Below are 23,400 nucleotides of genomic sequence, written 5' to 3'. Positions count from 1 at the left end.
AGCATCCTGGCTGGGAGCAATTTCAGTAGCTCAGCTGATCTTGCAAAATCTCCACTTGGGTGACAGTGCAAAATCTTGTCTACTGAATAACAGCCAGCTTTCCTATTAACACTCCAGGATCTAGATTAACTCTTCGTGATGCAGGAAGAATCAAATCCAAGGTATCCCTCCAGCTACGTGTTGTACCTCAACTTAGCAGAGCCAATGCTACCCAAAGTGCTGGTATATTTTTGCAGGCATTAATCATTTGTTTCTCCTTAATGTTATACTTGTATTGTTTTTTTCCTGTATTTTTGTTACATGTTTGTAGAAAAAGGAGGAAGGATAAAAATTGCACTTGTAATTTACTTGGAATTGCTTGTCTGGCTCTGTGGTCAGGCTCAAAAACATCCCATGCTCAAAACAGCACCAAAATTTCTCATATCTTTAAGGCTGAATAGCTATTTCCCTTCCAGAATTACTCTCTTTTGGTCTCATAAGAAAATATCCAGCCTTTTCCATATCCATACAAGCTTCCTGTTCATAATGCATGTTGGTAGGCTGCATTTTTGCATTTGGAGACTCTAAGATGTTTTGTAGGTTCAAAATACAGAGTCAAGCAAAGGAAATTGCAGCCCCATTTTTAAAAGTTTTATGGGCCTTGGAAAACGCATGATCTAAAGAAGAAATACACTTCCCTGTTAAACATTGCCCATATTCAGCACAACTTTTATTTATAAACGTTTATATCTTTGCCCTTTTCAGACATCTGTCATGTCAGAAGCCTCAAGAAAGTACTCTTAATCGGTGCAGAATTTAGACAAACTAGGAAGATAAAGAAAAAAAAGAAGGAGAAAGATGATGTGAAAGAATGACTTGCTTCAGGGTTTAATTGGGTCTTAAATTACCATGAGTCTATAGAGGAGGCAGAGGTCCAGGGAGGAGAAGGGCAAACAGCTTAGAGATGAAGTGAGTGCTTGACTGCGAGCTGAAAAAAGGAGAGAGAAGAGAAGACGCCAGACTTAGAGAAACAAGGGTGCTATTCCAGGTTCAGTGGGTGGAGTGAGAGAAGCCCAATGACAAGGAGCTGAAAAGCGCTAGTGTAACTTTTCTGCAGTACACATACATCCTTTGCTCCCTGTTTCATCGATAGACACACATTTATTATAAAACAGTGCGTGGGGGAACCACATGGTGGTTTCCTATATCTTTTAAAGAAACGCATGTGAAACATTTCATGATTTACCACCTGACAGCTTCTTTAGATTTCTTCGCCTTTGCTTTTTCAGTTGTCAGAGGCAAATGTTTTCTGTTATTTGTCGCTAGCTCTCTCTGCCCTCCTCCAGCCTCCCCCCAGCAGCCACAGTGTGTTGCCACGGCCCTGGGCGATGCTTCGTGGCTGTCAGTGACAGAAATCCCCCTGCCTGCCTGCCTGCCTACAGACCGAGCTTGCTCTGCACAGCACTCAGCAGGGTGGTAGGGACAGGAGTGACAGAAAACATGGCTTTTCAGGGCTCAGGAGAACAATCTGTGAGGAAGAATGTGGGCATGAGAAAAGTCGAGGTGGGAAGTGTGTCTGCTATTTTTCAGGCTCGAGAGACTTGAGGGGTGGTTCAGTCTGTGCAGAGAAAACTTTCCATGACACACAGATGCAAAGCCCATGGGAAAGATCTCTCCTGAGCAGGATTCATAACCTGTGCTTTAACTGGTTTTTATTCCCCAGTCACGTGTTAAATATGGAAAATGATGAACACATATGATGAGACACAACAGCAACAGATAGAAATGGCCTTCTCTAGAGGTTGAGTGTAGGAAACTGGGACTTCAAGGTGATGGGGATAACTTGCGAATCTGGATAGACTCAGATGGCCTCTTACACACAGCTGAGGACTGCTGCTTGCAAATTCTTTTCTTTATTTCACACAACAGTTCTCCCCCTTACAAGAAAAAAGACAATGTATAAATCTGTCAGACCAGAAGATACCATAATAAATCTCACACATGCATGACATATTTACAGCTTTATATGTGCCGTTCTTGATGGATTTGGACAAGCAGCAGGCTAATTGCTCTTCTCCAGAGAGGTTAGGAGGAGAAGAATCATTAAAGAAAAAGTCCTTGGCATAATAAAAATTCTGATTGTCTTTTCCAGCCTTCTCCAATGTGCCCATGGAGGAAGGGTGGATTACCTAATTTAAAAAAAAAACAAAAACACAAACATATATTCGTAGTATATTTCCTTAATATCATTATGTGAGAACTGTTTTCAAGAAGAAAAAAGATGAATAAGGCAGGTATCAGCCCTGTCAAGGACAAGCAACACTGGAATTAAAATTCAAAATGGATTATATTTATTTGAAATTTTCCCTGTCATTTAGTAGAGGTTCTTTAATTTGTTTCTCTCTCCATAAAATTGCCTATTGAATTTAATTAAGTGCACCATAGATTTATGAGTCAGGGCAATATGAAGGTTTTTTTTTTTTTTAACAAGCTTATCTGTTCCTTGGATGAGTTTTCTCAAAGATGTTGTAATTATATGCCCTGATTACTGCTGGCACAGCAGAAAGTTCACTCATAGGATAGGCAAGACAGACAGTTGTCATGGGCTTGATGAAATCTGTTAGTCCCCGTGGCCATGCAGCTATACATTGCTTAAGAAATCATTGTTGATGATGCAACTTTAAATTACTTCTGATGGCACTTATACTTTTATATATATACCTGATATATCTCAACTAGGATTATCCTAGTATATTTACTTTCCATATTTGTCTAGACTCTTCTACGATTCTCCTTATTCATCTTTTCTTTCAAGAAATAGAATATCTATATGTCTCATTTTATGTTGATACAAATGGTTAGCTTACCTGTGGACTCCTTGAAATCATGCCCATCAATAGCAACAACAAAAAAAATAGTTATTAAATTTGCCACACTACAAAAGTCCATTAGTAAAAAATTAGTTTTTGACCCTTTCTGACTAGAGATTTCCAGATAGGTGGTGCATTAAAGTTAATGAGGTAGCTAATCACAGTTTGTCATTGATGGATATATAATCATTAATCCAACTTTAGGTTATTTCTGTAAATCGTGAGATAAGAAGGGAACTGATTAGGTCTGTTTCATGTGTCTGGCTCAGCTGAGAGAAGAGCTGTCATTCCCGTGAGTAAGGGGCAGGTTATTCGTGTTCTGTATGCCTGTACGTATTGTTCTGAAATATACCTATATATACTTACAATTGTACGAGCAGAGTCCGACCCAACTGCATCAAATTCAGTGGAAAGCTCCTGATTAAATACAGTGAAGTGAGAGGAAGCACAACCTCGCTTTTGAGGCTTCCCTGTACCTTCAGTGATTATAATATGTTGAAATAATTACTCACTAATGGAGTCTGAACCTTAGAGAAATGTAGCTGCAAACTATATGTAAAAGGAAGGTTTACTATGTCCATGATAAAGTTGCTATTTTGGTTTTGCATTTGTAAAACGTTTAATAGGATGGTTTTAATTCACATATACAGGAATTTAAAAAATCATTATTTTTTTTTAAATTTTAACAAATGTAAAAATATTCTGGTCCAAATTGAGCCTGTGGCAACATTCTCATTGCTTTCAAATGGGCTGGAGTTTCACCTGCAGTATTTTATTTATCAACTGGAAATTTTAGATTTCCAAATGGATGCCACACCATATCCTGGGTTATGGATCAGTCTAGGGAGGTGCTGTGTTTGTTGGGGCTTCAGTTTTTGCCACTATTTCTATTAAAGCTGTGTGAGAATTTCATAAAATCTATGAAATTTGAGGCTGGTTTATTTCAGTTCTCTAAAATGGGGTAGAAATAGAAGAAGGAATTTCAGGCAATTTCAAGAAGCCAAAGATATTTGGGATTTTGGTCAGAAATCACAAGCTCACTTTGATCAAAATCAAGTTTTTGTTCAAACCTGGTGGTTTCAGCTGAACTTCCTGTTCCAATCTGAGATTCGTTCAAACTCTAAATATAACTGTAAGAGAAAGGACAGCTACCAACTGATAATGGATGAAATTTTGCCTTAAATTTTCCAAGCTGAAGTGTCTCCATTCATTAAGTTGTATGTTAATGGCTGCTTTTTAATAACAGTTTGTACTGTTGTTTTGCTTTCCTTTTAGTAACAAAATTGGTGAGATGATGAGGACTGACATATTGTTTTGGAAAGGCATGAAAATGTGTGGGTATGAGAAAGGCATATGTGAGAGAAAGAAATGGGATGTAGTAAGTAAATCAAACCCTGATATTTTCCATTCCTTCTTAGAAAAAGAGGAAACACATTTTAACCTTTAGTTTAGATCAAAGAATTAGGAGAAATGAAGTAGATGTTTGTAAGGAAGATGAGAGCATTTACAATTATAACATATAAAGTGTACGCTTTTTAAAATGAAGATTACAGTTTTCTCTATCCTTGTGGTCTTGTCTGTTAAGCTACTGGTTGCTGTCATAAGTTTCATGCATTTAAAAAAATACAGAAACAGTCATGCAAAGGCTATAAGCTTTCAGAGTTATGTTCTGGTGCATTAGCCATGGGAATTCCTGTCTTCTACAGGAGAATTTTTTTTTCAATGAACTCATTTAAAAAATATGAGATGCTTCCTGCGACTTATGTTCACAGGTTATAAAGGCAAAAGAGAGGACTCTGATTGTCCAGTCTGACCTCCTGTACACCATAGGTCACAGTATTAATTTCTCTATGCAGTAGAGCATATCTTCTAGGAAATGGGGAAATAAAGATATTAAATAACCTTTGTTGAACTGCTGCCAAGATAATCTAATCTCACGAAACACTGCAGGTGTTTCTGATCTTAAGCAGTGTAACATAATGACCTACTTTAAACATGCTTCTTGGGTGATTAAAAAGGATTTAAAGTTGGTCTTCAATTTCTTTTTAAATCTGTCCATATCTATATGTACATATGAGCTCTTCTGCCCTAATAGATATTTTCTGTGTGGTCATATCCTTTAGACTGTATATATAGAGAGACTGTCTGGGAAATGATTTTCAAATTTTAATTGTTTTATGACAATTGTTTGACAAATGAATCTGAGTTAGTTCCAAGCAGAGGCTGCATGCCTGATAGGGATGAAGGCATAGACATTTGCACAGGCACAGTATGTAAAAGCCTCGGTTAATTTTTTCTGTCTGGGGCCATGAGAGTGAGATCCCTGGAAATCCTCGTGTAAGGAGCTCTCCAGAACCTCAGTTCAAGACTGCAATGGGAATTTTTAGGCTCAGGCTCCAGCAGCAGAGAGCAGATCACATCCGTGCAGGGTAGCCAGGGCTGGGGATGCCATGCAGCCCATGAACGAAGGAGACTTCGTTAGGACCCTCAGGGATTGAGGTGCACTAAGTGATGGGGCATTGCCCCTTTCTGAAATGCCTAGAGCATGAGCCATAAAACTGCAGCAGTTTTACTGTAATTTCAGTCACAACTCTCAGAGTCCTAAGAAGCATATTGTGTTTCAGAATCAACATATGCTGACATTTCCAAAATGAATTTCTCCTCTCCCCTAGGTTTTCTACTTTATAGGAATCACAAAATATCAGAATTTCCTCTCCGTTGCTGACTCTATCCTGAAAAGTCTTTATCACCATCGCTGCAGTTCCCTGTACCTTCTCTCATCTTTGGTGCTTTCCAAGGTGGGGAAAGATTAATCAGATTTCATGCAGCATGGGGATCTCTATGGAGCTATAAAATGGCATAATAGTGTTTCTTATTTATTCTCTCTTCCTTTCTAATAATTCATAACATTTTATTTACCTTTTTAAATGCTTCTGAGTAACAAGCTGATGCTTTCATGGTGCTATCTATTATAACTCTGAGATATCTTTCTTGAGGGGTAATAGCTAATTTAGACTCAGTCACAGAATATGTATAGTTAAGGTTACTTTTCCCCATGTGTTACTTTACATTTATTGACACAATTTTGTCTGTAAGTTTATTGACTAATCATTCTATATCATGAAACTCTTGTGCAAGTCTTTGCAGTTTGCTTGCCTTTTTACTACCTTCAATAACTTGCAAATGTTACTATCCCTGCTAGCCCTATTCCAGATAAGTTATAAAAAAACCTAAAGGCAGTCATCTTACTACTTATTCCTACTTTAGTTTCCTTTCCTTTTGATCTGTTATTAAGCCATAACTAGACGTTCCCATGGCATTTTATGAACCTTTTGTTAAGAATTCCTACCGAAAACTTCTAAAAAATCCAAGTAGAGCATATAAGTGGCTTGTCCTTGTCTTTCTGAGAACTGTAACAAGTTTCTGTGGCTTACATGTACAAGATCAGTGTTGTCTCTTTTTTATTATCAACAGATTTGATCCTGGATTTACTATTTTTTATTACTATTCTATGATTTGATTGGGTGAAGATGTGCTTACTGACTTGTAATTTTCTAGATCCCCTCAAAACTCTTTTTGAAAAACTGGGCACCTATTGGCTCCTATTTACCATCTTGCACTCCTCTGTTGCAAATAGTATTTTAAGTGGCTGGTATAACAGTTCTGCAGTTTTATATTTAAGATTCACAAGGCTCCTCTGTGTCTTATCCTTTTACCATTTTTTGATGTCCTCTTCTCTTAACACAACAGTTTAAAACCAATCCTAAAGTATACATCCAAACACTGTTGAGTCTAAGTGCCTGCACATATCCCAGCTATAGTATTTTGTTAGATTTTCTTCTATGGCATTATCCTCCTTGGATGCTCCCTTTCTACCTCTGCTATCAGCTGGTCCTGCAGAAAGACTGATAGCCTACATGCTTTGGCTATTCTTTAAAGATTTATTGTTAGTTTTAGTGTCTTCTGCAAGTTGTTTCTCGAGAAAAGTTCTCAAGATCTTTTCTTTTTCATTTGTTTGCCTTTTAGCATTTTTATATATAGCTTGCTAGATATTATGCTTTTTCTTGTTTCTGTCCTTGGAAACATTTGCAGTATTTGAAACATGTATTTTTGTCTCTGATAGATGCTGTTATTGAACCATATTGGCCTTTTTGAGCTTATTTAAGCTTTTTTTTTCATAGGTTGCATGCTTCAGCTGATGCTGTTGCATAATCTGCCACCTTCAAAAAGTAACTGTTTTGGCTGCTGCTTCTTAGTTCCCTTTTTGAAACTAAGCACAAGCACAAGGGATTTTGGGTTCCTCTTCTTCTGTGTTATATCCTGCTACACTGGGGAACTCTTCTGTAATGCTAGGCCTTTGGAAACAATATTCTGAATAAGGTCATAAGCACCATTCAGTGTGAAATCAAGAACTGGGTTTTAAGAGTAATGGTTTTTTTTTTCTTGTGGGTCCCCATATAGTTACTCTGAAAACCAGATGTTTTTGTTAGCTGAGAATTTTATCTCAGAATCACCTATATTGCCAACTGTACAGTTTACCTGAGTGTAGTTGAAGTTGTCCATTATTAATTATGCTTTTTGTCCTTGAAGATGCTCTTCACAGTCATTGTCACCTTTCTGGTAACTGAGTAGTATAAGCTTACTACCGTTCTTTTGTTGCTGAGGACTGGAATTACAATCCATAGTGATTCTGTTCCTTGTTGATATGTTTAATTTACTTATCAAAATTCATTCTGAGCTTTCTTTAGCAAGCTGCATATATTTGTTCTGGTTGCTTATTCTTAGACTCAAATTTAAGTCTTCTTTGTTACAACTGCTTTGATGCTTCCTACTTGCATTTTCTTCATTTTCGTCTTCTGCTTTGCTGGAGGATACAGAGCTGTCCTGAATTTGCTCCTAGGAGAAGTGTTATGCTGAACTCTATATTCCACTCCTATCAACTTTCTCTACTTCAGCTCAGAAACATTCCCCTACAATCATTTTAAGTGCCAGTACTGAAATAAATTTCCTGGAGAGTCAATGCCATATTCATCCGTGGACATGCTAGACAAACATCTGTCAGGAGTGATATAGAGATATTTGAACCAGCTTTGAGGCAAGGAGATGGGCTATATGACCTCCAACTATCCCTTCCAGCCCTATGATTTCTTTTATATTCATATCTGGATAAACACATTCAACTTCTGTAATCTTAAAAAAGTATCAGATCCATATTTTTTTTCTTCTGTAGTTGGAGGTAGGAGCCCCTTGGAGATAAAGGTAGTGGATAATCCATTGAAGTACAAGAGAGAAGAATTCTGATGTACTTTTTATTACTATTAGGACTGTAGTACAGAAAAAAAATTTCTTTTCCTCAGATTCCTTGTAACAGTCAGCCATAACTCCAGTAAAATAGGCAAGTGTTTGCTTTTAAGAAATATATTTTTTCTTTTAATGGTGATGATTCTATGTTCAAAGTCTATGAAGTACCCTGTGTTTGGTTATATTATTTCCCATTGTCATGGTTTGGACACCCATGATTTGGTGAGACTTGGCAGAATTCTTTCAATCGTATTAGGATGGTCAACTGGCTTGAAAAACACAAAGTCAAAAACTCACTAAAAATAAATGCAATGGAGATCTAAAAAATCGATTTTTTCTAATTTATTTGTTGGTAAAAATGTGTACTACTGAACAGCACATCTCTAGTTGTTGCAGTTGTTAGGTAACTATGCAGCCTAGGTTAAATAGAGTACTCCTGAATCCTAAAGTAATACCCTTTTGCCTGAACATACAGTCTGTGAAAGCACTGGCTTTCACTCAGTGTTTGTCTAAAATAGCACAAGGGGCAGTCAAGCCATACTTCATTCCACTTGCATTCAACACACTGCTTGCTAAGAATAGGTGGATATCATATTGTATAAAAAGTAGCATAATGGCATGTGACTGTGTTTTCAATGAGGGAGGCAGCGTGTGACTGTACTGTCAATGAGACTGCTGCCTCACACTTTGTTATGCAGTCCTGCTTTCATGAAATCAAAATCTGGGTGGCTCATCAGACCCACTCAAATACTGTCATAGTGTAACTTCATCACACAAAAAAGTATTTAAGACCTTCTAATCACATTACAAATAATTTTGATAATTCCACATGGTGCTGATAGTGAGCAACAGACTTCAGGAAATATTTTCAAAATATCCATTACATAAAGACGTAGACACTGTATATATCTGTGAAGTACACAGAATCCCTGACCTGAGGTGCAGAATGGTGTAGATGAAAGCACTGACAGAGTTATCTAATGGTTAAATAGGAAAATTAACACAACCAACCTGACATTAAATATGTTGTATTACAACCAATTTAACATTTTCCTTGGTAATGTCAAACCAGTTTCACTATCTTTCACTATCTTTCACTATCACTTTCAGTCTCCCTGGTAAAACTGGAGGATGCAAGTCACAAGAATATAGAGATAAGGTTATATGCTTTTAAATTTGAAATACAGAAAAGATTTAGAAGGTATGTCAGAGATATTAACAAAAATGGGGGAGTGGAAGAAAGAAATAGTAAGACAGAAACACAACACTGGTTGACTGAAAAAAAAAATATAAAATTCAGCGTTTCAAAAATTTATGCCCATGGGAAAAATAAACTGAAATATAGATGCATAACAGTGGACTCTAAATCCTCTATAATTGTTTGGGGAAGAAATCTTGGAGTCATTCTGGACATCTCTCTAAAGAATCAGTCCATTTCTAGCAATAAAATAGATTTTGAAGCATTATTAGTAAAGGAAATGATAGTAAAGCTAAGTACATCATCACACCACCATATATTACCCATTTGTTCACATCTTGAATGTGTGCTTATGGCTCTGCCCTCTCAATGATGATATACCTAGCTCTGGAAATACATGGAGAAAGGTAACATGGATGGTCAGAAGCTCTGGAAAGCTTGTCAGTAAGAAGATACAAATTGGACTAGAATTCTTCAGTCTACAAAGGGAGATGTTTGAGGGGAAATATGACTGTTAATGCACAACATGATGTGAAGATGGCATGCAGATCACAAACATTTACTGTTTCCCATAACAGAAAACTAGAATTTCCTTAAGCTGTTAGGCAACAGTTTTAAATAAATGAAAGGGTGTGGTTTTTTGTATATACTCAGTTGCAAAATTAATTATTACTGGAAGTTTTTTACAAAACTGTAAATAGGTTAAAAAGAGGATTAGGTGAATTGCTAGAGAATAGACACAGCGATGATGATTAAACATGATTGCCTGGTTGCAGCCACTGTTTGGCTCAGGAAAACCTAAACTGTTGATTCCTGGGAGCAGTGAGTATATGCACGAGTGGAAATATCACTCCTTTTTATTATAGACTCTTTCCTGCCCAGTCACAGCTGGAGACAATTATACTACAGCTACACAAACATTTACACAGACCTCATAAAGAAGTTCTAATGTTCTCACCCAGAAAACTGGCATTCAGTGACCAAACAAAGAGGGTTATAAGATTTTATATGCATCTGACTAACACAGAATCCCGTGTCTATGGATCTAAACCAGAGATGATACCTGTTAGATGGAAAATCTGGTGTTTGGGAATTCTGGACCATTGGCCATCGTGGTCTTCTGTCTTCATTTGCAGTGTGTAGAATATGAAATGATTACACTAGCTGAGTCTCTTGTCCTCTTTCCATTCCTATTATTAATGTGCCCCATTCCTCTGGTGTTTATTTATTTATTTGTTTGTTTGTTTGTTTTGGAGCAAAAAGACTTCCAAAAAATTTAGATATCTGAGCATCTGAGCATATTGACTGATTTCTGGCTGAAGCCTGAAGATGGTTTGATGATTTTTCTACTGCTGAGGAAGCACAATTTCTGACATACCTGCACATAACTTAAGCTGATCTCCATTGCCTCCCGTCGACCTGTGGTCTCCCCATTAAACTCCCTGCTCCAAGGGGCTGGTGGTTGCATGTTGTGTGAGGTGCTGGCCGCCTGGCTAGCCACACGTGTGCAGTAATAAACTGGGTCTTTCTCCTCTTGTAGTTATAGCTTTTGATTAAATATGTAGATATTTGTATGTTTGAGACCTTTAGCCTTCTGTCAAATTGGCTGAAATTGTTCAACAGGTTCAAAACATGCTTGAGGGAAAATAGCAAACTGACAGATGGCAAGGCAACACAACATATGCCTCATTTCTTAAGGAACCAGGCTAAGAATACACCATTATAATAGACTACAGGAAGGAGGGCAAGGAGTGACAAGAAAACCATAGATTAGGAAGTCAAGAATACTATCTGAAACACGCTTCTGTCTCTGCATGGTCCTTCTGTTTCTATGGGAAGCACCTCCTATTTTTGCATTTCTTTTGGAGCTGCACAGTTTCACTGAATTGGTTGATTCCATCCCTTAGCTCTGACAAATGTCAAATCTTTCTGTCTCAGTCTGATAGACTATACCATGCTGGGATTCATCACTGGTAACTGCCACTAGGGAACAGGTCGAATTAGAAGTTACTTCATTTAATTGTAGTATAGAGCTATTAGCTTTAGTTACAAATAGCGCTTTAAAAGTCTCCTTGTAGAAAACTAAAAAGTGAGACAAGTTGTCATTGTTTAAATTGCCTTTTATGAAGCAATTTTTTGTTAAATTGCTGCTCATATATTTTTTACTCATCTGCTCCCCTCAATTCCTTGGTGAATTCAAGGTGGACAAAATATTTTCTCTTCTACTGCTATCTGTTGCTGCCATTACATAAAGGCTCTGGCAGTCATAGTATTTTAGTTGTAAGAGAGCATCCTGCAGCAAACACAGTCTAAAAGTTTCTGTTTGTTTTACTGCATCGGTTTTATTTGTGAGATTGAGTTTTGGTGAAAAGCTGGTTGCTTATACTGGAGTATTTTTACTGTCCTTGCTTGGGCAAAGCATGCATGTTAGACATGGAAATTAGGAAGAATTCTTGTGCTAGCAACAAAAATTTACACCCATTTAGAGACATGCAGTTAATTTCCTTAGATTTTTTTTTTGTATCAGCTGATTAATTTAAACAATCACCCCTTCCTTTTTTAATCTAAATGCCCCCTTATTCACTGTGTTACAGTTAATGCCACTCTGCTCTCACAGTGCTGCTGCCAGTGCAGTAACTGTTGTGTGCTGAATTCATTGGACTGGTGCATTATAGGCAGAACTTCCTCCATTCTTCCTCCTCCATTCTTCTTCCTCCCTTCTTCTTCCAAGTGCATCCATCTGCCTGCTACCTGCAGTCCTCCTGCGCGCCTCCAACAGCTGGCCCACTGGGGCTTTCACCCAGAACACTGCTATCCGTGAATATGTGAATGCTTACATACTAGATTTTAGGTATTGTGCAGTGATTGTGGTTACGTTTGGATGTTGTGTAATATTTCCTACTATAGCTTATATATCCTGATTTGTTCCCTTTATTAGCTGAGTTTTCAAGGATTCTGTTAAAAACAAACACCCAAACCTTTGACAACACCCTTGGAATGAAAAACGTCTTTAGCTCTGCCAGAGTCATCTTCACTGGTGCCCTTCATCCTTTGGGGAGCTGTATGTTTAAGATGCCCAAATGAGACAGCTATGTTCTGGGGACGCTTCCATTGCACAGTACTGATCAGATGGCTGGAAAGAAGGCAAATCACCATCTCCATTTTCTTGTATTTTCTTGTATTTTTGAGTGTTGTCTTGCAATTTAATACAAGGAATCTGATCCTGATCTACATCCCATTGGCTTCTTGCTAGATTTCTGTGAAGAGGTGTCAATGGATTCAGACTCTGATGTGAGTCTAGTTAGGCTGCTAGTGCTGCCAACTCCAAATTTAGAGAATTGTGAGTGATGTTCAGAAAAGGCTCATTCTTCTTTCAGGGCATTTTTCATGAGAAATGTTATTTCATCCACTTCCTTTCCCAATATTGAATATGCAGAGTTTAGTGTCTAGGTAGATTTTCATTGTGGCTCTGAATGCAGTGTTTGAATTCTCTAAGGCACTAATTTCAGGATGTTGGATTAGTCTTTTTAATGAATTAGGCAAGTGAACTTATTACACTATGTGAGTGTTGTAATAAAATATAAATTTCTATTTTCAGAATGGTTTGGGATGGGTTATGCAAGACACCTGCATAGATGGCATGGTTTTGCTTGTATTTTTCAAGACAATTTGCACAGTTTGAGATAATTTCTACCAGATCTTCTTTAGATATATCAGATAGCATCGCAATTTATAATGCTACTGTAAAGTAAATCAGATGCTTATCAAATTAATTGAAATATATTAAATTGTATAATACAATAGCAAATATACTGTGTACCAGATCATATATGTTAGTAATAACCTACTGCAAAACACTAAGAGAGTAATAGTAAAGAGAATCAAAGGACTTCTATATATTTTTTATTCCTCTTGATGTTTAATGAATGCATCATTAATATCAAGGTTTATGCTGGTGCTATTTAACATTTAATTTAGTGGGGTTCGTATTTCTTCATTAATTACATGGTTCAATTCAAGGGGCAACTGTTACATACACTAATAACAGGCATCCATTCCACTTACAGTAGAACATCAAAAAATCTTGTATTGTAGGATTACATCCACTATCTACAGTCCTTTTTGATATCGTCAGCTTCTGAAAACAAAGGCTAGTCAGCTAAATTGACTCTTTTATTCCTCCCTGGGGGAACTCAACAAGAAAGAGAGCTAGGGCTGTTAGCATTTAGCCTTTGAAGGCTTTAATAAAATATTTTGATTCCCTGAGAAATTTCAATCTGACAAATATGATTCAGATGGGGGGTTAATTGTCTAGTGGTGGAATTAATGTACTACAGTGTTGTGTTAGCAGCAGATAAGAACAGTACCATCAGGTGTGGAGTAGCTGTATGTAACTGGGATAGTGCAGCAGGCCAGAAGATGTTGTAGCAGATACTGATATATCAATACTTTAAAGAGGAAATTAAGAAATTGTGTTAAATTTGGGAGTTTAGGAAGTTTCAGTGTGAGATGCCCTGGCACAGTTTATATATTTGCTTGCATTTGTACACATTATCAGTGTGTTTCTGTTGCATGTGAGGTTTTCACTGTGTACCCTGCTATGGGTGAGCTTTGGCTGCTGAAGAAAGTCTTGACAAACGTGGATTTCACTGCCAGAGTCCCACAGGTTGGTGGTTCAACATGCCAGATGTGAGTCTACAGATGTTCAGAGAATAAAGTTGTGAAGGGCGTAATATAAAAATACAGTATTTTGACATGCTGTCTTTAAAGTCATTACACAGGGTGAAAACAGATGTATGGTTTTTTAGATTAACAATCAATGCACTCTGTTATTTCCCATTGCACTTTTTAGACCCTGCCTAAAACTTTTAGCACCTTGTCAACGAAATATGTCCAATCAGACAGAAAGTTTAGGTGTGTTTGACTTATCGATTTTTTTTTAATTTTTTTTTAAGGTATCTCTACAGATAAATAGGTACATGGCAAAAAATAAAGGAGAGTGTTTGCAAAGGGTTTCTTTAAGGTTAAGTTATGATAGTATTACTGCTCTTGGACAATATCTAAATTTATGACTGCCGTACAGCCTTGGGGTTGGAGCTTATAGGTATTACACCAGCTACACTTGGGAGGCAGGAGACTGATGGGTTAGGGAGGGAGAAAAGAAGAGGTGGAAAAAACTTATGAGGCAAACATTTTTGTTTTTTTACAGAAAGCTAATTTCCTTGTATTCATGAGTGAAAAGCTATTTTCCTTGTATTCATGAGTGTCTTTCTGGCCTCAGTGTTGTACTCTTCCATTGCTCAGTTTTTCTGACCGTCAGGGAGAATGTTTGAAACACCTTCATCATCTTTTCTTCCTTTTGCTTCAGGCCATTAGAATGTGTATTGCAGATAGCAAGAAAAATAGCATTAACATAGACAGTACTTTGTATCAACAGGCTGGAGGGGAAACAAGCTGCTGGAGGCAGAAATCAAGCTTTAGTTGAGAATATTTTTGAAATAAGAAAGAACAGTACTTCCCTTTAATAGCTGTTATGGAATAGCTGAACAGTTTTGCCTGAAAGCTCTCCAGAACCGCATGCTAACTTTCTTCTTTCACGTCATTCATAAGTATCAGGTTTTCTGTACACTTCTTTCCTTAATAGGTGCAACATGGAAGTGTAACTTTGTTCTCAGTAAATTTTTACTTATGATCAAAGTTCAGCCTCTGTGGGAATGTGGAGAAAATTCTGTGCTTTCTTAATAAAATATCACAAAAAAGTTGAAAACCAAATTTCTGATTTAAAAAAAAGACACTCTGAAAATGCTGCGAAACCACTAGAATGGCACAAATGTAACAGGGGAGAGAGCTTATGCTAGAGCTTCTCATCTTCCCAGCAAGTTCATTATAATAATACATTATTCAGTCTTGCTTTACTGGATAAATACAAAACACTAGTTTATATGCAATGGAAGCCAAAGATATTGCCCTTTCTCATATGTGCAAACATTCATTTGGAATGACTGGTTGTATGGATCTGCACATTGCACATCAGATTATTTATTTATTTTGTAATAGCAACATTAAAAGAAAAAGTTATTTTTATAAATGGTGTTTGCACAGCTGATGTTTCTTTTGATGTGTTCGTAAGTCTTTGATGCTTCTACCTGGGCATCACAGTTGTAACCTCCCAGTGCGATGAGCAAAGTCTGGGCTCCTGAGGAGTATCCTCAGTTCCCTCCAGAGACTTAACAACTGCAGAGCAAGCACGCCCAATTTGTAAAATCTTCTGCTGCTTTGCAGTCAGTTATCCTTTGGGAAAGCAGCATTAGATGAGCGCATAGTTTCAAATTTCATGTTGTATTCCCTTGGTTTTGGTGTTCCTGTCACACTCCTATTGTTAATTGACTGTAAGTAGTAATTTAATTTCCTCCCTCAACCTAGGGCTGTCTGTTTAGCTTCTCTGTATTTAGCAGAGGCCCATTAATCCATACTATTGACTCAGAAGTCCGTCAGTATAGCAGCAATAAAGACAACTTTCTCTGGTTTTGGTCTCTACAGAATCCCAATAACCTGCATGTGATTATTCATGTGGGAATCATAGATTTTGGCTCTCAGGGAGGTGAAAGGGAGTGAAATTTCCCAGTATTGTGTGATTCTCTTGGTTATAAGTAGGCTAACTCTTCCACATAGCCACTGTGCCTGGTTAAATACATTAAGACAATATTTTTTATTTATAAGTATACATGTGTGTGTCACTTCCAGTGTAGCTCCCTGTTAAGAGCCAGCCAGAACTCTGGCCTTCTGGGGACATTTCAAGAAATCTTAGACCTCAAGGGTAATCTATAAATCTCCAATCAATATATCTCAATAGTTCCCGTTTTGAAAAGCAGCTACCCTGTGAGTAGCCTTTAAGGAAAATTACTGATGTAAAAAAGAAACTTTTCACTAGTCTTTCACTTCATTGCACCAAACATTTATTTGGTGAGTAAATACAATACAATGATTATAGTTTTGGGAAAGCTTGGGATTTTGGGTAACGTTGCAGAAATTTCTGGCATCTGCTTGTAATCCACCCATGCTGACGAATATTTGATGTCACAGTTTTCAACATTACACTTGGAATAGGCTTAGTTTACAAGCTAGAAGTAGATGGAAATTGCTCAGGCGAGATTTGTTTTGGTGAAGCAGCAAAGCTGCTGCTAATAAAAAATAGAGCTTGCATGTGTAAATTGTCTCTTCAAACAAATCTTTAAACTGTTTCACACAAGGAAGTTTGTTCTAAAATGATGAAAAAGTAAATGAATCATCCTAAAGTGATTCATATTAAGAAGGTTTTTGCAAAGTGGTTGTCATAAGCAACTCATCTGAATCATCTGTAACAAATTCTGTCAGCGAGGCAAGGTTGTCAGCTTTCCCTGAACAACAAGATGCAGAATAGTTGCAGTGTGATTAGAGATCTCTGAAAGTCATCAGAATAATCTGACCCATGATTTTTCTGATCTCAGACTACTGAATGATATGACATTAGCTGCAGTCAAAAGACAACATTAAGTGAAAAGGGTGTTTCTGAAGTAGAACATTGAAGTTTTAGGTTATTCCTAGAACATTCAATCTTTAGGTTCTTCCTACATCCAGATATGATCTTAATTTACAGTTTCTAATTTCTCTGTCACATTATATTTTTTCACCCTGAGAGTAGCGCAGTGAATGGAGAGCAACCCAATTCTTCCAGCCTCCGTACTTTGAATACAATGGTAGGATTCATTTAATGCCAGTCGATCAGACTGCAATTGGCTGTGTGTTTTTCTCTGACAATTTATGTGAGTCTCTTGGGATAAGCTCCATTCTGAAAAGTGATTTAGACACTTTCAAACCTTCTTATTGGGACTTTGGCCTTGCAGAGGGGAGCTGTGCATAAATACCTCAAAGGCAAAAGCCTGAATCCCTGAGAAAGGAGAATTGCTCTTACAAGACCGCTGTGATATTCACAGGTATTAACATCACCGAGGGGAGGGAGTAAATACCTCAGTTCAATGGGGAATGGCCAAAGGGCCGAATCACTTTAGGGAATTTCTGAAAATTTCAGCTCAAATAATTACTCAAAACTACAACCAGCCCTAAACAGAATTTGTCCTCTCTTTGTTCCGGTACTCATGAAAGGCTCAGGCTTTTCCCCCGTGTCTCTTTGAAAGTGCGGATGTCCATCTCTTTCACCATAGGGCTAACTTGCCACAACATAGCAAAAGCATGATAAGATATTAATTCTTCTTGGTTTGTTTGATTCTGACAGCTGGTGAATTTTCACCTGCTTTCATTAAAGGTTTTTTTTTCCATATCCCGGTGCTAGTTTTCCTGTATGAATAAACTCATAATCATTTTGAATTATTTCCTTTCCTTTCCTTTCCTTTCCTTTCCTTTCCTTTCCTTTCCTTTCCTTTCCTTTCCTTTCCTTTCCTTTCCTTTCCTTTCCTTTCCTTTCCTTTCCTTTCCTTTCCTTTCCTTTCCTTTCCTTCCTTTCCTTTCCTTTCCTTTCCTTTCCTTTCCTTTCCTTTCCTTTCCTTTCCTTTCCTTTCCTTTCCTTTCCTTTCCTTTCCTTTCCTTTCCTTTCCTTTCCTTTCCTTTCCTTTCCTTTCCTTTCCTTTCCTTTCCTTTTCCTTTCCTTTCCTTTCCTTTCCTTTCCTTTCCTTTCCTTTCCTTTCCTTTCCTTTCCTTTCCTTTCCTTTCCTTTCCTTTCCTTTTCCTTTCCTTTCCTTTCCTTTCCTTTCCTTTCCTTTCCTTTCCTTTCCTTTCCTTTCCTTTCCTTTCCTTCCTTTCCTTTCCTTTTCCTTTCCTTTCCTTTCCTTTCCTTTCCTTTCCTTTCCTTTTCCTTTCCTTTCCTTTCCTTTCCTTTCCTTTCCTTTCCTTTTCCTTTTCCTTTCCTTTCCTTTCCTTTCCTTTCCTTTCCTTTCCTTTCCTTTCCTTTCCTTTCCTTTCCTTTCCTTTCCTCTTCTCTCTTCTCTCTTCTCTCTTCTCTCTTCTCTCTTCTCTTCTCTCTTCTCTCTTCTCTCTTCTCTCTTCTCTTCTCTTCTCTTCTCTTCTCTTCTCTTCTCTTCTCTTCTCTTCTCTTCTCTCTCTCTTCTCTTCTCTTCTCTTCTCTTCTCTTCTCTTCTCTTCTCTTCTCTTCTCTTCTCTTCTCTTCTCTCTCTTCTCTTCTCTTCTCTTCTTCTCTTCTCTTCTCTTCTCTTCTCTTCTCTTCTCTTCTCTTCTCTTCTCTTCTCTTCTCTTCTCTTCTCTTCTCTTCTCTTCTCTTCTCTTCTCTTCTCTTCTCTTCTCTTCTTTTCTTTTCTTTTCTTTTCTTTTCTTTTCTTTTCTTTTCTTTTCTTTTCTTTTCTTTTCTTTCTTTTCTTTTCTTTTCTTTTCTTTTCTTTTCTTTTCTTTTCTTTCTTTTCTTTTCTTCTAATGGATCCTTCTTTAAGTTCCTCTTCTTTTTTAGATGTTGACATCTAAAGCTAATTTTCCTCTTCTTATCCCCACTGTGGTTTCCTTCTGCTTAGAACTGCTTTTCCTTTTTCTTTTTCCTCTTACCCGTATAGATCATTGCTGAGTCATCCTCCCCCTGTTCTCACTAGTGCTAGGGAGCAGGAGCTGCACAAAAAATTCGGTTTAAGTGGTGCTATTTCTGGACGCTGCCATCTGCCAGGTTTTACTTCCATTTCAAACAAACTTTCAGTTCAGTTTCATCTTTCATTTGGAGGCACATCTGCTCATGAATGCTTGGTAATCACTGGTGTGCAGCACACACCTGTACTCAAATGTATAAAGGAAATAGAAAGAAAGAGCTATATATTCCCAGCTTGTTAGCTATTAAACAGGTTAGGCAGGAAACGGGGACTCTGTTATCTTTGCTTGTGCAGATCTTTATTTTATAAACAACGTTTTCTCAAAGGAGTAATAAAGAAGAACAAACACAGAAGAAGGATTACCAAGATTCTCTTAGAGTGAACCTTTTCCAATAACAAGTTTATCAGGGCAGTGCATGTGCAGGGGGCTTGGCATAGTGTTAATTTGTTGCTACCACCGAATTAACTATTCTCTATTTTGTTTTCTTTCCAATTCTACATCCATGATTACACATTCATAAAACTGTCCTTCCTTCCGAGCATAAATACAACTGCTTTGAAAATATAATTGTGTGTGTTTATCAAGCACCTAATTTGTTTTACTCGCCAGCTACTAATTACACAGGAAATATAAATGAATTGCAGGTCATATATTCCATTTAAAATACTAACAGTAAAACTTTCCAAACCACAAAACTGAATTTAAGTTTCGGCATGGGACACACAACATGCAGTACTGTCTCTAGCAGTACTAGTAAAAGAAAATAAACGTCTGAGCTGATAGCACATTTAAATTTGTCAAAACATACTGAGTGATAAGTGTGCATTCTGTTTAAGTGAATTGTTTTGGTAGCCTAGAGAGCTTTCTCTCTCTTTGGTTCCTACATAATCTGAGTCTATCACTGCTAGAACTTGTTTATAGTACAGCAGAGAAAACCAAATGCAAAACAGACTGAGAACATGCTAGGATTTGGTTTTATCCACCATGTCATTCATTTTATGTCTCATCCATTTTCTGAAAAAGATATGTAAATTCTCTCTTGCTTCCGAGTTGGATTATTGTACCATCTCAATCCATTCAAAGTAATAAAATGAGATTTAATAGACTATGTTAGTTAATTGTTAAGGAAACATGGAGTTTTAATCACTGTGACAACCACAGATCTGGGAGTAGAGAGCAGAACATCTTTTGCATATGTAACAACTCTTAGAGAAATTTGGTATTAGCCAGCAAATTACAGCTTTCACACCAGTCTTAAAACTACTGTTTCAAATTTATAGTACTGAACAAATATTAACTAATTAAGCTTAGTACCACATTTGTAGGATTGGTCAGTGAAGAGAGATACAGTCCTGGCTATTTGGAATTTCACAAATGGGAGAGAAGAGCAGTGACTTCTGGAATGAAACCTGATGCTGCTAGAGCATATGATAAAGAACCAAATTATCCAGCAGGAATAGAGTTGTTGTTTTTAGGAGTATCACAACTCCACAGCAGACACAGGGCTGAACTCACATTATATGCTGGTAAATCAGTTCTTCTGAAAGTTGTTTCAAACATAAGTGACCAGACTAGGCAGGTAAGTGGGAGCCATCAAAACCGTAGTCGTGGGATTTTCCCTTTAGTTTGCTGCAACCTGATATCATCATATCTACTAGAAATACATATTTGTTTTCCCTCTCCTATGAAAAATGAAGTAGTTAAAATTCCTGCCCAATGGTATATGATTGGGGCCCAACCCTGGGTTATTTTACTATTGGAAATACCAACCATGCAAAAGCCCTCATCTCTCTTTTCATGATTTTAATTTCTGATTAGTTGCATTGTGTGATGGATGATAAATGTTTGTTCATTATTTTTCATGGCTATATTAGGGAAGGAATAAAAGAAGTTACTAAAACGGTGGTAAAATGTTGAGACATCTTACCAGAACAGGATGTCTCGGATACGTGGCTGAGAGAACATTGGGTAAACAGTACATTGCTAAACCGATAACCTACTTCCCTATTTTAAGAAAAACTAACATACCCGAATAAGGAAAAGAGAGAGAGAGGAAGACTACGGCCTTCATCTGTGCGACCACCAGAAGAACAGAGACGACCCCTTAGCAACAATTGACGCAGCCGCAGTAGAAGAAAGGGCTACGCAATGCAACCCCGGAAAGAACTGGTGATAAAAGGGGACGAAAAAAGGGGAAGTTGCGCGCCGTTTGGAGGAGCATGGACTCCCCAGCTGCCCAGCGCTGTTTTGCTTGCTGATCGCTTACTCAATAAACTAATCGACTTACTATAAATTCTTTTTGGCTAAAGAGTAATTTATAACACATTGGATGTCATTGGAGGAAGGGGTTCGTTGGGGAAAATCACTGTTTGCAATGGTGTTTGCAGGTAGTGTAAGAAATCTATTATTAGTAAGCAGGAAATGTGACTGAGCACAGAAAATCTGGAAAAAAATCTGTTCTCTAGAATGCAAAGATAGTCCATTATTGGTGTGGCAAAAATGAAGAATTCAAATATTCTCTTCTATAATGGCTGACTACAGTTCATTAATAACATGCCAATTGCTTATATGGGCTTTTAGCACATTTTGCCTGGAAATCCAACAGAACTGTTAGACTAATTAAAATGTAATAAGCTGTTATAAATAAGAATGAGATAAGCAGAAAGGTATTGATTTTCTCCAGCCAAGACATATTTAAACATAGAGAGGAGTAGCTGAAGAGTTGTGCTTTTTTGCAAATAGAATTCACTGAATACGTATAGAATTTATGCAGTTTCCATCGATGACATTCCTGCTTCCCTCTTTTTTTTTTTTTTTTTTTTTCCCTGCAAAGTTAAGAAAATACATCCCCATTTACTAACAGCTCAGGTTACAGCAGCTTCAGGGGAATCATCTGAGATTTGGGGAGAGGACTGCTGCACTGACTTAGCTGTACAAATGAAAGCAGATTTTGGCCCAGGCTGTCAAATGTTGCACACATCTCAGCAACCTCCTGCACTGGGTCTTTTCTTTCTTTTTTCATCAGGTGAAAGGAGAGGGTAAAAGATCATTCTAGGCTTGTTTGAGAAGCCAGTTTATGGACAGCATTTCCCAGTGGTTTGTGTTGCACAAGATTATTTTAGTAACCATTTTAAGTGGTGGAAGTGTCCTTGGTGCCATCAACTCAAATTTTGTCAAAACATAGTACCATGCTGAAAGTGCATAATTGGAGTATTTCAGTGATGGAATGCTTGTTCTCATGGCATTTCCTGTAAGACTCACAGAGATGCTGGGTCAAAAGATTTAATTTTTCCATATTATTCACAAAGATTAATTTTATAAGTGTGTGTAATCCTTCTGTGCTGTTTATGGGCATTCTTATTTTGCAGTTGCAGAGTAGGAAGGACCTATGTATCTTTTTCTTTTTTTTTATTGTGATTTTTCCCTTACATTTCACCAAGCTATGCTTGGATTGACCTTGGTGACTTGGTTAATTTTAGTGTTTTGATTTTCTACTGGTGTACTGAAAGGAGAAACTAGAAGAGACTGATCTGTCCCCAAAACATCAGCTCTGCTAACCAGTAAGGAATTGATTAGGGGAAAGTTGCCTAAATAACTCTAGGAGCCAAAGCTGCAGATTAGCAATAAGCCAAACAAAAAACAAAGCAGCTACTGAGGTAAAATAACGAGGTAAAAATTTTACCTGCTCAGGTAAAATATCTGACTATAGATTTTCTGGGCATTTTAATCTTGAAACAGAAACACCGGTGCTTATCAGCACTATGTTCAAGTGCTGGGTTACCACATGTGCAGTCTTTGTTCTAGGTGTAGACAATTTTTTATATATCAAAAGTTGGAAGGAAAAAAATATCGGTAATCTGACCAATATCTCATAGGGTTATTAGGGGAAAGCAGAGAAATCATCCCAAAACCTTCCAGGAGACTGCATTTGCCTATTGATATAGTATTTAAATAGGCAACATATCCTCATGCAAATTTGCAAGTAACATGCAGAAACTGAATTCTGTGCAGGGACAATGTGATTCCTCCAGGCTATCGAGGATGAGTCTTCTGTAGTACTTCAAATAACGTGTGGTTTAAAGGATGTATTTTAAAAAGTATTTAATCTAATTTTAGAGGCTCACATTGGAGAAGGCCATCACCTTCAATGGAGAAAAAAAACCACACAACAACAACAAAACCCCACCAACCTGTTCCAGTGTTTAATTAGCCCTTGTGATGGTAAATGACTTCTTATTCCAGGTTGAATTTGCATGACTTCAACTCCCATCTGTTGGCCCTTGTTTTACCTTTGTCAACAACTTTGAAAAGCTGCCATCACAGCTCTCTCTTTCACCTGTATGTATTGTGATCAAGCTACCTCTGAAGCTACGTTTGAGAGCTAAAGATATTTAATGTTTTAAGCCCTGCAGCGTAAGGCATGTTTCCCAGGTAGAGAAGCACATTCGTGGCTCTCCTTTAAACTGCTCA

General features: G+C 37.5%; 1 long non-coding RNA gene across 1 annotated transcript in view; it reads left to right on the top strand.

Annotated features, from left to right (window-relative positions):
* Nucleotides 1-21,786, top strand: part of LOC308177100 — a 179,329-nt gene extending 157,543 nt beyond the window's left edge. Inside the window, exon 3 of the long non-coding RNA XR_013938870.1 lies at nt 20,945-21,786. This is a non-coding gene — a long non-coding RNA (uncharacterized lncRNA). The remainder of the gene's footprint in view (nt 1-20,944) is intronic.
* The last annotated feature ends 1,614 nt before the right edge of the window (nt 21,787-23,400 follow it).

This window comes from Anser brachyrhynchus (assembly GCF_964034855.1).
Source record: "Anser brachyrhynchus genome assembly, chromosome: 13".
Classification (NCBI taxonomy): domain Eukaryota; kingdom Metazoa; phylum Chordata; class Aves; order Anseriformes; family Anatidae; genus Anser; species Anser brachyrhynchus.
This window is presented reverse-complemented; position numbering and strand designations above follow the sequence as displayed.